This window comes from Ranitomeya variabilis, chromosome 1 (assembly GCF_051348905.1).
Source record: "Ranitomeya variabilis isolate aRanVar5 chromosome 1, aRanVar5.hap1, whole genome shotgun sequence".
NCBI lineage: Eukaryota > Metazoa > Chordata > Amphibia > Anura > Dendrobatidae > Ranitomeya > Ranitomeya variabilis.
Window position 1 is genome coordinate 87,371,064 of NC_135232.1, and position 13,292 is coordinate 87,384,355.

Sequence of the window (13,292 nt, forward strand, 5' to 3'; positions counted from 1 at the left end):
CTTTAGCCCAACTCTAACCCTAATGGGAAAACTGGGGCAGGGGGGTGATCACTGTGGCAGGGGGGAGATCTGCAGGGTGGAGGGAGATCTGTGGGGCAGGGGGGAGATCAGCGGGGCAGTGGGTAGATCTGCGGGGCAGGGGGAGATCAGCGGAGCAGGGGGCGATATACAGGGCAGGAGGGAGATCAGCGGGGCAGGGGTAAGATCAGCAGGGCAGAGGTGAGATCAGAGGGGCAGGGGGGATCAGCGGGGCAGGGGGAGATCAGTTGGGCAGGGGGTGATCACCGGGGCAGGAGGGGGCTGTCAAGCACAGGGGGGCTGAGGAGATGCAGCAGATGGAGGAGATGGAGCCGGCTGCAGCAATAGCAGGGGGGTGATCAGGGGGTGATCACTGGGGCAGGGGGGAGGGAGCAGAGGTTGAGGGGCATGGATTCGGACAGCGGGGGGAGTGGAGGGCAGCAGAGGGGAGTACCTGGTGGTGGCAGTGATGGCGGCAGTGGTGGCCACGACGGTGGCGATCACGGTGAGTATGTGGCAGGGCAGCATGCAGGGACCTCGCTGTTCAGCATCCATGGACGGCATGAAGCTGGACAGTGAGGCAGCCATCGTTTACTCTGCCCCTCCGCATCTGAATGGAGAGCTAGCGTCACATGGACGCTAGCTTCAATCAGATTTGGGGGGGTGGTGAAGTGGGCGATCGTAGCCAAGGGGGGCAAAACCACTCCCCTGGGCTAAAGTACAAGTCCCCCTGTTCCTGCAGGTCAGGTGAAATTTAAGTTAGCCACTTCACCCGACCTGCAGGAACGCGATCCCACCATGATGCATATGCTATGTCACCGGTCGGATTGGCACCGACTTTCATGATGCAGCGTATGCGTCATAAGTCGGGAAGGGGTTAACATAGTGGAAGCCGGGACCCAGTCGGACCTTAGGATGGAACACGTCCTCCCGATGCTGAGTATTGTGGACCCTAGGTCCGCAATCTACTCATCCATCTCCTCCTCCTCCTCAGCCTCCATCTCCGAAATGACCACATCAGTCACAAGCTGTAAGCACTGCAGCACTGCCTCAGTCAAGCGGCAACAAGCTGTGCTGAAGCTAATATGCTTAGGTGACAAACCGCACAATGCTGAAAAGTTGTGGACAGCTCAGAAAGAGCAGGCAGATCTGTAGCTGACACTGCTAAACCTACAGCCAGGCATGGTCGTGTGTGACAATGGCAGGAGCTGACAGTGCTAAACCTACAGCCAGGCATGGTCGTGTGTGACAATGGCCGGAACCTGGTGGCGGCTCTGAGGCAAAGTGAGCTTAACCTCGTGGTTCTGCAGTTTCTCAAAACCTACCCGGAGCTGCCGGATCTGCTTGTCAAAGTACAATGTGTGCCCATTTTAGAAAGTCAGCTACTGCTTCTGTCACCCTTGCCATGCTTCAGCGGCGTTTGCAGCTTCTGGTTCACCGACTGGTGTGCGATGTTTCCACAAGTTGGAACTCTACACTGCAGATGTTGGGAAGGATTTGTGAGCAGAAGAGGGCAGTTTTTGACTACCTGCATCGACAAGGCCATCTGTATTCTGTTCAGACTCCACACATAAGACCTCAGGAGTGGACATGGATGTCAGACATATGTACCATCCTCCAAAATTTTGAGGACTCCACCAAGATGGTGAGCGGCGATGATGCCATAATTAGCATCACCATCCTGCTACTCTGTGTTCTGAAATGCTCTCTGCTCACAATCAAAGAGGATGCATTGCAGGTGGAACATGAGACGGAGCATGGAACCATACAGGGTGATTACACACAGCCCAGCCTCATCTCATCCCAATGTGGATTGGGTGACAATGAGGAAAAGTAGGAGGAGGAGGAAGAACAGGACCTAGATTCATGCGCTATAGATGGTACTACCTGCACAACTATCATACCGTCTGTTCAGCTTGGATGTCCTGAGGACAGGGAGGAGGAGGAGGAGAGCATGGTCAGTCGTCCTATTGGTGAGGACACGGAAGTCTTGCCTGCTAGCAGTCTGGCACGTATGGCTGAGTTTATGTTACACTGCCTTGACCATGACCCTTGCGTTATCAAAATTTTGGGTGACAGTCATTACTGGTTGGTGACACTTCTAGATCCACACTACAAGGAGAACTTTCTATCTCTTATTCCCGGGATGGACAGGTCTACTAAAATGGTAAGTACCAGAAGGCCCTTGTTGCGGAATTATTAAAAAAATTCCCATCTGAAAACGCTGGCGGCAGAGGTCACACTTTGTTGGACAACCAAGGAGTATAGGAAAGAGAGACACAACTCCAATCCAGCAGAGGCAGGGGAACACTGTCAAAGTTCTGAGAGAGTTTTCTCAGACCCTCCCATTGCACAGGCCCTGAGGCGCGGGGTACTCTCACAAGAAGTGCAAAGTTTGGGGAGATGCTGAGTGAGTACCTTGATGACTGTACCAACGTCCTCCGTGATTCCTCTGTGCCTTATAATTATTGGGTATCCAAGCTGGACACGTGGCATTAACTGGCTCTTTACGCCTTGGAGGTCATGGCCTGCCCTGCAGCTAGCATTTTATCAGAGCGGGTTTTTAGTGCCGCTTGTAGAATTATAACTGATAAGCACATCCACAAAATGCTGACAGGCTGATTTTTATAAAAATGATCAAGGGCTAGATTGGGCCAGACTTCTTAACACCACCAAATGATAGCAGCGTAACATAAACTCAAATCCGGTGTCTTTTTAGGGAGGTCTATTTCCATGCACCTCTTCACACGCACACATGGGTGTACTGTTCCTTATTTTGGCTATTTGCTGTTGTCCTCCTCCTTCTCCTCATCCTCAACCTCCACCCCCATATCACCAGGGTGATCGTTGTCTGTGATGCAACACTCGCATAATTTTTTTAAAGGGTGTTTATGAAAAAAAATGTTATGCAGTATGTTCATGTATACCCCCCAGGGTGAAATGTTTGTCAGCCCATACACTTAGTGCATGGGCATTACAAGTATAGGAGACCCGCTCTTTTCAAATGAGAACTTTTTTTCTTTTGAGGCCCTCCTCCACTTCTCTTCCAAGGGGCATTGTAGTGCCTCCAAATTTTTGGCAGCCCTTGCATTCACTGCATAGGCAAACACTAACACTATGGGAAACCCACTTCCTAATAATGGGAACATTGTTTTCAGGAGGCCCTTCTTCAAAGGGGTATTGGGAACACGTCATTTTTTCCAATAAATAATCGTTTATTAATTAAATACATGTCCGGTAATTTGAACACACACTGTACTAATTATATTTGTCACTGACATCTAAATATCTACCTATTCTATATGTATTTACTGTATGTAATCCATCTATTCTATCCTGTCGGCTCCTGCAGGGATTTTACAGAAGCCGGCAGATGAATTACCAGCTTTTCTTCTATCTTTCAGTATAAATACATATATATTGTATACTATGTGTATATTTCTATTCTATCTACCGTATTTTTCTGACCATAAGACGCACTTTTTTTCCTCCAAATTTGGGAGGAAAGTGTGGGTGCGTCTTATGGTAGGGATGTAGCATGTAGGGAGGGGGGCAGCAGGGAGTGGGATCGCACTGTTATCCCACTTCAGGAGGCAGAAAAATGTCCCCACTGCCAGGAATCAGTGCTGGGGAAACCATGTGGTCCTGATGATTAAGTGCAGTGAATATTCATTAGCTACTCCCCGCCCACCTATCAGCTGAGCCGTGAGCCGGAGCAGCAAATGAATACTGCACTTAAGCAGCGACACACATGGATTCTTCAGCGCTGATTCCTGCAGCAGCTGGGGAGATCTGTGTGTCCGGGGGAGGAGGAGGCAGCAGCAGCAGGGTCCGGGGGAGAGGAGATCCCTGCGTACCTTCCTGGGCTGGAGCTGAGTGCTGTGCAGTGTACACAAGGAGGACCTGTGATGATGTCAGAAGTGGGCAGGCTGGAGCATCACATGGCAGCACAGAGCCCTCCCTCTTCTTGACATCATCACAGGTCCTTCAGACTCCAACACTAGAATCTGCAGGCTTCCATTACCTGTGCTGTGGAAAGGCAACAAGAGGGAGAGCTCTGTGTGTGCAGTCATGGGATACTTTTACCTCACTACAGGCTGGCTGCCACAATTAAGAGGTTAGTCTTTCCAAAACACAATAAAGCACTCTGCCACTCCTTTAGTGAACTATAACTCCCAGCATGTCATAAGATCTGCAGAACATGCTGGGAGTTATAGTTCTCCCATGGGATTTTAAAGCAGCACTCCAGTGTTATTTTGCAGTGCTGGAGTGGTGCTTTCTTAAGTCCTGTGCCCCCATTCTTATACTCACCCTCCAGCATCTTCATATAGTACTTCACAGACACCACACTGGTCCCGCAGCTTCCAACATAATAACATACTATTATATATAATAACACCACATATAATAGTATGTTATTAAATATTTTACCACATTTTTTTGCTTCAAATATTTTTTTCCCTATTTTCCACCTCTAAAACCTGGGTGCGCCTTATAGTCCGGTGCGTCTTATAGTCTGAAAAATACGGTATACGGTATTCTATTCTAACCTGTCAGTGTGATTTTACTGTACACCGTACATGAATTACCGGCTTTTCAAAGGACACCGGTGCATAAAAAAAGGACAGCACTCGCATGGTGCGAGAGCTGTGTGTTTTTTCTCGCATCCATTGACTTGCATTGGCGAGTCTCGTCCGAGATACGCAGCAAATCACAACATGCGATTTCTCAGTCCGATTTCAGATGTGAAAAAAATCACACATGAGATGTAACTCATTGAATAACATTGGTCAGAGTGCAATCCGATTTTTTATCGGATTGCACTCGTCCGTTTTTCTCATAAATGAGTATGAGCCCTTAAAGTGGATACTAAACAGCCAAATGGCTTAAATTTTCACAATGACACAATGCTATTATATTAATCGATGTATAGATAACTAATGAATATTTTGATATCAATTTCTATGTATAATAATGAATTGTGTTTTGTGTATTCTGATTGGTTGACAATGGTTTTAAATAGATTCTGACACGGCACTATGATACCTCTATGACTAAAGGCGTAATCTAACACCGGAAACGCATCAGAGATGTGTCTGTGAAACCACCAGAATTCTTTTCATGGATACTCAAAAAAAGAAGTTTTACATTTTACAAGTGATTTCTTCAACATTTTTTAAATATCTGTATTGGTCTTGTATAGAGATCTATTTCCAGTAACACCATGTCATCTGCTGAGTTACCTCTAAACTCACTATTAGGGTACACCACCATAGTTAGAACCATATTTATACATACAGTATATGGCTGCGGTGCAGTGTTTTGCTATCTGAGCTACACTACAGTGCAAAGTTTGAATTGAGGCTTTTCTACGTTTCATTTCTTAGTGATAAGAATACAATATACGATGTCATTTACTCTTAAGTGCAGCTTTTTGTAGAATCAGAAGCAAACACATTTCTTTAATTTACTTTACAAGTTCTATTTAGAAGGTCAATATTGTATTTCAGATTGCAATGAGATGGAAAATATACTGCAGCACAAGACCAAACATAGACTACTAGTAAACCTGAAGCTATGTAGTCCACCATATTCCAGAGCTCTGGTTTTCCCTGCCCACCAACATTGCTTGGCAGCTTTCTGCTTATACACAGTGCACATAAAAAGCTATCAATCAAAGGTGCCAGTGATGGTTATGCTAATCTCATCATTTAGTGGACTAGCAAAGCTGCAGCAGGTAAAACAGTGATTTTGTCAAAACTACAGCAAGCAGCTCAGTAAGGCACTGGAATCAGGGTCTCAGACCTAACATTATCTTGCTTTCACATTTGTCAGCAAAAACTTGGCGGCAGATACCTTATATGTTATGCTTCTGCATCAAGACCTAATGAACCCTAATGGAGGAGCATCTGTATGTACAGTAGTAGTGATGAGCGAGCACTAAAATGCTCGGGTGCTCGTTGCTCGGGTCGAGCAAATTGGAATACTTGGGTACTCGGCCTGAGCAACGAGCCCAATGTAAGTCTATGGGAAACCCGAGTACTTTTAACCGTGATCCCCTCCTGGGGTCCTTTTAAGGTCTAAAAACATCTGAAAATGATGCAAACACTGCTCAAATGACACGGGAACATCATGGGGCTTGCCCCTGGAAGCATTTCTTACTCCAAGGTCACAGTTGTAAACAATGTTGTCAGAGTTTCACTCCATTTTTACAGGTGCACCAAAAAACATACAAAAACAAAACCAAAATGGATTTTGCTGGGAAATATGTTAAGGTACATCCTTTCCAGGGTAATGACTTGTATATAAGGCAAAATAATTAACCCCAGACCAAAATGTTCCTCCACCACTTGGGCTATGTTCACACGCAGCATTTATGATGCGTTTTTCAACTTTAACATTGCTTTCAACCAATACAAATACATTCACTGGGAAATGTCTTTGTAACATTTAACAAGCCTAGCTGGCCATGTGTTGTGTGACACATAAGCAGAGACATCTTGTTTCATTTATGAAGGAGGGACTCTAAAAGTCACAAAGCCTATTTTTAGAGGGGCATCAGGCTGCATTAATATTCTTAAAGGGCCATTATTAAACAATGTGTCTCCTATGCTGTTATTGCCTATGCATTGAGTGGCTGGGCTGAAAAGAATTACAACGTACCCCAATACCACTTTCACGAGAGGTACAGGAGAGCTTCTTGAAAAAATGTTGCATTGAATACAAGGCCTGCCCTGCTATCAAGTCATATGCACCCCAATAATCCTTTGAACCCAGGTTCTGGATGGCCACAGGAAAACCACTTCACATACTTCAGTTGGTCCTGCCATACTGTTTTCTTATGTATTAACTGCAAGGCCTGCCCTGCTACCAAGTCATATGCACCCCAATAAGCCTTTGAACCCAGGTACTGGATGGCCACAGGAAAACCCACTTTATATTCTTCAGTTGGTCCTGCCATACTGTTTCCTTATGCATTGAATGCAAGGGCCACCTTGACCCAAGTTTGCATGCACCCCTATCCTCCTTGAAAGAATCATGGAGGAGGGCCTCATAAAAAAAAACCTGTCCTATTACAAAGGAGCGGGTCTCCTAGACTCGTAATGCCCATGCACTAAGTGTATGGGCTGACAAACATTTCCCCATGGGGGGGTACATTTTGAAAAATTATTTAATGGGGATCATAGACACCCTTGCCAAAAAATTGACTGTCTGTAGCAGCACGGAACACGTGAACCCTGGTGAACTGGTGGTGGAAAATGATGAGAGGTGGAGGAAGGCCTCATTAAAAACTAGGCCCAATATAAAGGAGCGGGTCTCCTAGACTTGTAATGCCCATACACTAAGTGTAAGGGCTGACAAACATTTCCCCATGGGTGAAACATTTTTAAAAAATATTTAATGGGGATCACAAACACCCTTGCCAAAAAATTGAATGTCTGTAACAGCATGGAACACGGGAATCCTGGTGATCTAGTGGTGGAAAATGATGAGAGGTTGAGGAAGGCCTCACTAAAAACTCGGCCCAATTTAAAGGAGTGTGTCTCCTAGACTTGTAATGCCCATACACAAACATTTCCCCATGGGGGATGCATTTTTAAAAAATATTTAATTGGGATCACAGACACCCTTGCCAAAAATTGACTGTCTGTAACAGCACGGAACACGTGTCTCCTAGACTTGTAATGCCCATACAAGAAGTGAATGGGCTGACAAACATTTCCCCATGGGGGTTACAGTTTTAAAAAATTATTTCTGGGTATTATAGACATCCTTGCCCAAAAATCTAATGGCTGTAGCAGCATACAACATGCTCACCATGGTGACCTAGTGGTGGAGAATGAGGAAATATTGATGAAGGCCACATGAAAAATTAGGCACAATACACACTAGTGCGTGGTTTGTGTACGATATAAAAGATGAGCTGATGAGCAAGATCCCGGGCCCACGGCCAACCTCGTGTGCAGGAGCACGCCCCACAAAGACCATCTGGACAGGTATAGCAGCCCCAAGGACCCCAGCCAGCAGTCAGATCTTAGCAGCCAGCGCCTGAGCCTGTGCTTGTCAGAAGAGGGTGCCAGAGAGGACCCTGGCAGCGGCAGCAGAGAGACCATCGCCCGAGGTTCTGCAGGTGTCAGTTGGACTTGCAGAAGTGTCTATTGGGGATCGGGGCGGCTGTAGGCATGACTTCCATGACGTCGGGGTGAACACCCAGCAGACTATCGAACACGTCCAAAAATCGAAAGCTGGCACCTCTGGAAAAGGAACCAAGATTGCTCTTGTGACCACATCAAGCTGGTGTCCCAACCACAGTGGGTCCTGTACCAGTATCATGTTGACTTCAACCCCGCCATGGAGTCCAAGCATTTGCGGTATGGCCTCCTGTATCAGCATGAAGAAATCATCGGGAAGGCGCAGACGTTTGATGGAACCGTGTTGTTTTTACCAAAAAGACTGAATAAGGTCACCGAGGTGTTCAGCCAAACTCGAAATGGAGAGAAAGTGCGGATCACCCTAACCAACAAGCCTCCACCGATCTCACTCACCTGCTTCCATTTCTATAATATCATTTTCCGAAGACTCCTGAAGATAATGGGTATGAAGCAGATAGGACGCAACTATTACAACCCGAGCGATGCCACCGAAGTCAGAGACCACCGACTCGCCATCTGCCCGGGGTTTTTCACCTCCATCCTCCAGTACGAGTCCAGCATCATGATGAACAATGATGTAAGCCATAAAGTCCTTAGGAATGAGACTGTGCACGACATCATTAGCAGCCTCTTCTCCTCGTGTGGCCCTCAGAGGTTTCAGGACGCCTGCTGCAAGGAGCTGATCGGATTAATCATCCTCACCAAGTCCAACACTAAAACCTACCATATAGACGAGATGGCCTGGAACATGACTACAGCGCCCACCTTCAAGAAGGCAGATGGAAGCGAGATCAGATTTGTGGACTGCTATAAGAACCAATATAATGAACAAGTGAAAGACATGATCCAGCCGCTAATTGTGAACATCAAGAGGCTCAAGCTGGGAGCCACAGACAGAGCCATCGTACTGGTGCCAGAGTTCTGTAACCTAACAGGTCTGACCGACAGAATGAGAAACGACTTCAATGTCATGAAAGACCTGGCCGTTCACACCCGCTTACCACCAGAACAGAGGGAGCGGCAAGTTGGGAAGTTCATGAACCACCACATACACAAGGATGAGAGTGGAACACCCCCACGTAAGGGCAATGGGGTACTCGGTACCAGCTCCTTTGGTTTGGGGAATGTCATGGTGGCCCGACCCGGTCCGTGGCCCTTTGAGGGGAGTCCAATGAAAGGAAGAGTTTTTATGGGATAATGTTTGTGACGCCACCTGTGGTATTCGGTCAGGGTGACCGACACTGCTTAGGGGTCCGCTGGGGTGATGTGATGGCAGCTAGATGGTATACCTTCCCACAGGTGAGGTGTATCCCCAGGGCTTCCCAGAGTATAGATGGGGGATGGCGGATGATGTAAGGTGCAGTGAATAACGAGGACACAAGGTTGCAGTCTCTTTACCTTTACTGAAGGCTTCAGCATCCGCAGTCCGGGGGTCAGACCACAGGGTAGGCAGAGTCCGGCCAGTCCGAAGGCAAATCCAGAGTCCCCTTGTCCAGGTGGAAATCAGTAGCCTTCCTCTAGCACCTGTGTGTTGTAGTACCTCCCTGCTGAGCTTCTAGGTAAGTTCCTCACAACTGATGTTGGTGTTCTAGATGTTATTTCTCTTTCTCTCTGTCCCCCAGATGGTATGAATAGGACAAACCTGTATGACTGGTGGCCTGAGGCTTTTTACAGGGACCCTACAATGCCTCAGCCCCCACAAGTTGCCACCGTGTCTCCTGGGTATATGGTTGGGCAGCCAACGTGGAATTAACTGTCCTGCCAGTCTCTGAAGCAAGGCTTGGAGACGATTGCTACCTCGGTATTCTGGCTACTGGATCCTGCGCCTCAGAAGGAGGCAGCCTTTTACAGAGCAGAACTCCCTCTGGATTCCTCTCCTTGTGCTATGACTTCGTTTCTCACCAGCTACAATACAATTCTCTTTCGTGTCCTTCCTTAGGATGCTGCCACACATGGGACAGGTGCAGCTCCGTGGCCCTCTGTCTTGGCCTCTGACAGGATCCCACCCCTGTCAGGGACCTCTCTGTGTCTGCAGCTTGTAGATGTTCCTTCTTCCCCTCTGGCTGCCTGACAGGGTGCTGCCTGGGTGAAGCCCAGTCAGCGTCTTTCTCACAGGGTGCTGCCTGGGTGAAGCCCAGTCAGCGTCTGTCTAACTTTCTATCCAAACCACCAGTTTTACCTAATTGTGAGGAGTGCCCTAATAGATAGGAGCATAGCTCCCCCTGGTGGACGGGAGTGTGAAGTGCATTGTGTTGTTTGTGATACCTGGTAAAGTGATCTCCTTTATTGCCTTCAGACGTAATATCACTCCCCCTGGTGGAAGAATAATATTACTGCAACGACCAGGACTCTGGGGCGCTGCAAGAGCGTTCAGAAAGAGCTACGTGACTGGGGGCTGAATTTCTATACCGAACTGCTACAGTTCGAAGGAAGAATTGTACCTCCGGAAATAAATCATGTAAAAAGACAAATCTGCTGAATATAATCCACAGTTTGCTGATTAGTTGCGAGAGCAGAGGGGTCCCGTCCTGATCAGCCCCCCGAGATATGAATAATTGGCTGCTCTTTTACAGCTGGAGAAATTAGGACGAGGCGAATGCTCTTCTGCAGAACCTGTTCAAGATCACACAGCAAATGCGCATCAAGATGAACCGGGCGGTGTTGGTTGAAGTCGAGGACTTTTTTGGGTGGTTTTTGGTGAATTTTTTAAAAAAAGAGTAGAACAAGGCTAGCAGACAGAACTATGCAACTTATGCCTGCGAAGCTACGATTTTTCCACAACAGATACACCAGGCCTCACCGTGACATAACAGACTGTATAAATATTTTTTGCTTTTTTCAGATTTTTTGAAAAAAAGTAAAAATGAGTTGAACAAGGCTAGTAAACAGAACTATGCAACTTATGCCTACGAATCTACGATTTTTCCACCACAGATACACCAGGCCTCAGCCGGACATAACAGACTGTATAAATTTTCTTTAAATTTTTTTTTTTTGTAAAACAATAAATACTGAGTACACCAAGGCTAGCAGACAGAACAATGCAACGTATGCCTGCAAACAGAAGAAGCACGGATTTTGACACCACTGATACACCAGGTGTCAGCCAGAGATAACAGACTGATCAAAATGTGGCCTTTTTTTGGCACACCAAAATTTTGTCAAAAAGTTGGCTATGACACCCAAAAATAAAATTGGAGTACTAAAATTTTAAGATATTTAGCGCAATGATATGCGATGTGTGTGGCGTACAACACAGTGAAAAATATAACAACTGTAGCTAACTTTTTTGGGGCCAGCTAAAGTTTTTTGGGGCAGCAAAATGGTGTCCAAAAATTTTATAAGACACTACAAAATATTAGATAGTACCCCCTAAAAAAAGGACAGATTGCTAGGCCCACTCACATGTCATGCCTGGGCCCCCCCCAAAAAAATAGGTAAAAAATTATATTTTCACGCTCTTGTATTGCAATGACCTGGCTGTAGTCTACAGCGTGACCAAGCAAATAAATGTCAAAAAAGGGGGCTATGGAATGAGCAGGTATAATCTTAAAAATAAAAATAATTGCCACGGATAACTGCAGCTAGGTATATATAAAACACACAGCAGCAGACAGTAATGGAGCCTTTTAATGTATGCAGGGAGATCTACAGTTGTGGCCAAACGTATTGACACCCCTGCAATTCTGTCAGATAATACTCAGTTTCTTCCTGAAAATGATTGCAATCTCAAATTCTTTGGTATCTTTGGTATTATTATCTTCATTTAATTTGTCTTAAATGAAAAAACGCAAAAGAGAATGAAGCAAAATGCAAAACATTGATCATTTCACACAAAACTCCAAAAATGGGCCAGACAAAAGTATTGGCACCCTCAGCCTAATACTTGGTTGCACAACCTTTAACCAAAATAACTGTGACTAAGCGCTTCCGGTAACCATCAATGAGTTTCTTACAATGCTCTACTGGAATTTTAGACCATTCTTCTTTGGCAAACTGCTCCAGGTACCTGATATTTGAAGGGTGCCTTCTCCAAACTGCCATTTTTACATCTCTCCACAGGTGTTCTACGGGATTCAGGTCTCGACTCATTGCTGGACACCTTAGAAGTCTCCAGTGCTTTCTCTCAAACCATTTTCTGGTGCTTTTTGAAGTGTGTTTTGGGTCATTGTCCTGCTGGATGACCCATGACCTCTGAGGGAGACCCAGCTTTCTCACACTGGGCCCTACATTATGCTGCAAAATTTGTTGGTAGTCTTCTGACTTCATAATGCCATGCACACGGTCAAGCAGTCTAGTGCCAGAGGCAGCAAAGCAACCCCAAAACATCAGGGAACCTCTATATTGATGCCTTTGCCCAAAAAGCTCTATTTTGTCTCTGATCAGAGAACATTCTTCCAAAACGTTTTAGGCTTTTTCAGGTAAGTTTTGGCATACTCCAGCCTGGCATTTTTATGTCTCAGGGCAAGAAGTGGGGTCTTCCTGGGTCTCCTACAATACAGTCCCTTTTCATTCAGACGCCGACGGATAGTACGGGTTGACACTGTTGCACCCTCGGACTGCAGGGCAGCTTGAACTTGTGTGGATGTTAGTCGAGGTTCTTTATCCAACATCCGCACAATCTTGCGTTGAAATCTCTTGTCAATTTTTCTTTTCCGTCCACATTTAGGCAGGTTAGCCGCAGTGCCATGGGCTTTAAACTTCTTGATGACACTGCGCACGGTAGACACAGGAACATTCAGGTCTTTGGAGATGGACTTGTAGCCTTGAGATTGCTCATGCTTCCTCACAATTTGGTTTCTCAAGTCCTCAGACAGTTCTTTGGTCTTCTTTCTTTTCTCCATGCTCAATGTGGTACACACAAGGACACAGGACAGAGGTTGAGTCAACTTTAATCCATGTCAACTGGCTGCAAGTGTGATTTAGTTATTGCAAACACCTATTAGGTGCCACAGGTAAGTTACAGGTGCTGTTAATTACACAAATTAGAGAAGCATCACATGATTTTTCGAACAGTGCCAATACTTTTGTCCACCCACTTTTTTATGTTTAGTGTGGAATTATATCCAATTTGGCTTTAGGACAATTCTTTTTGTGTTTTTTCATTTAAGACAAATTAAA

The 13,292-nt window shown here is 46.0% G+C and overlaps 1 pseudogene; it reads left to right on the forward strand.

Annotated features, from left to right (window-relative positions):
- Positions 1 to 487: 487 nt before the first annotated feature.
- Positions 488 to 10,892, forward strand: LOC143793568 (piwi-like protein 1 pseudogene; annotated as a pseudogene).
- The last annotated feature ends 2,400 nt before the right edge of the window (positions 10,893 to 13,292 follow it).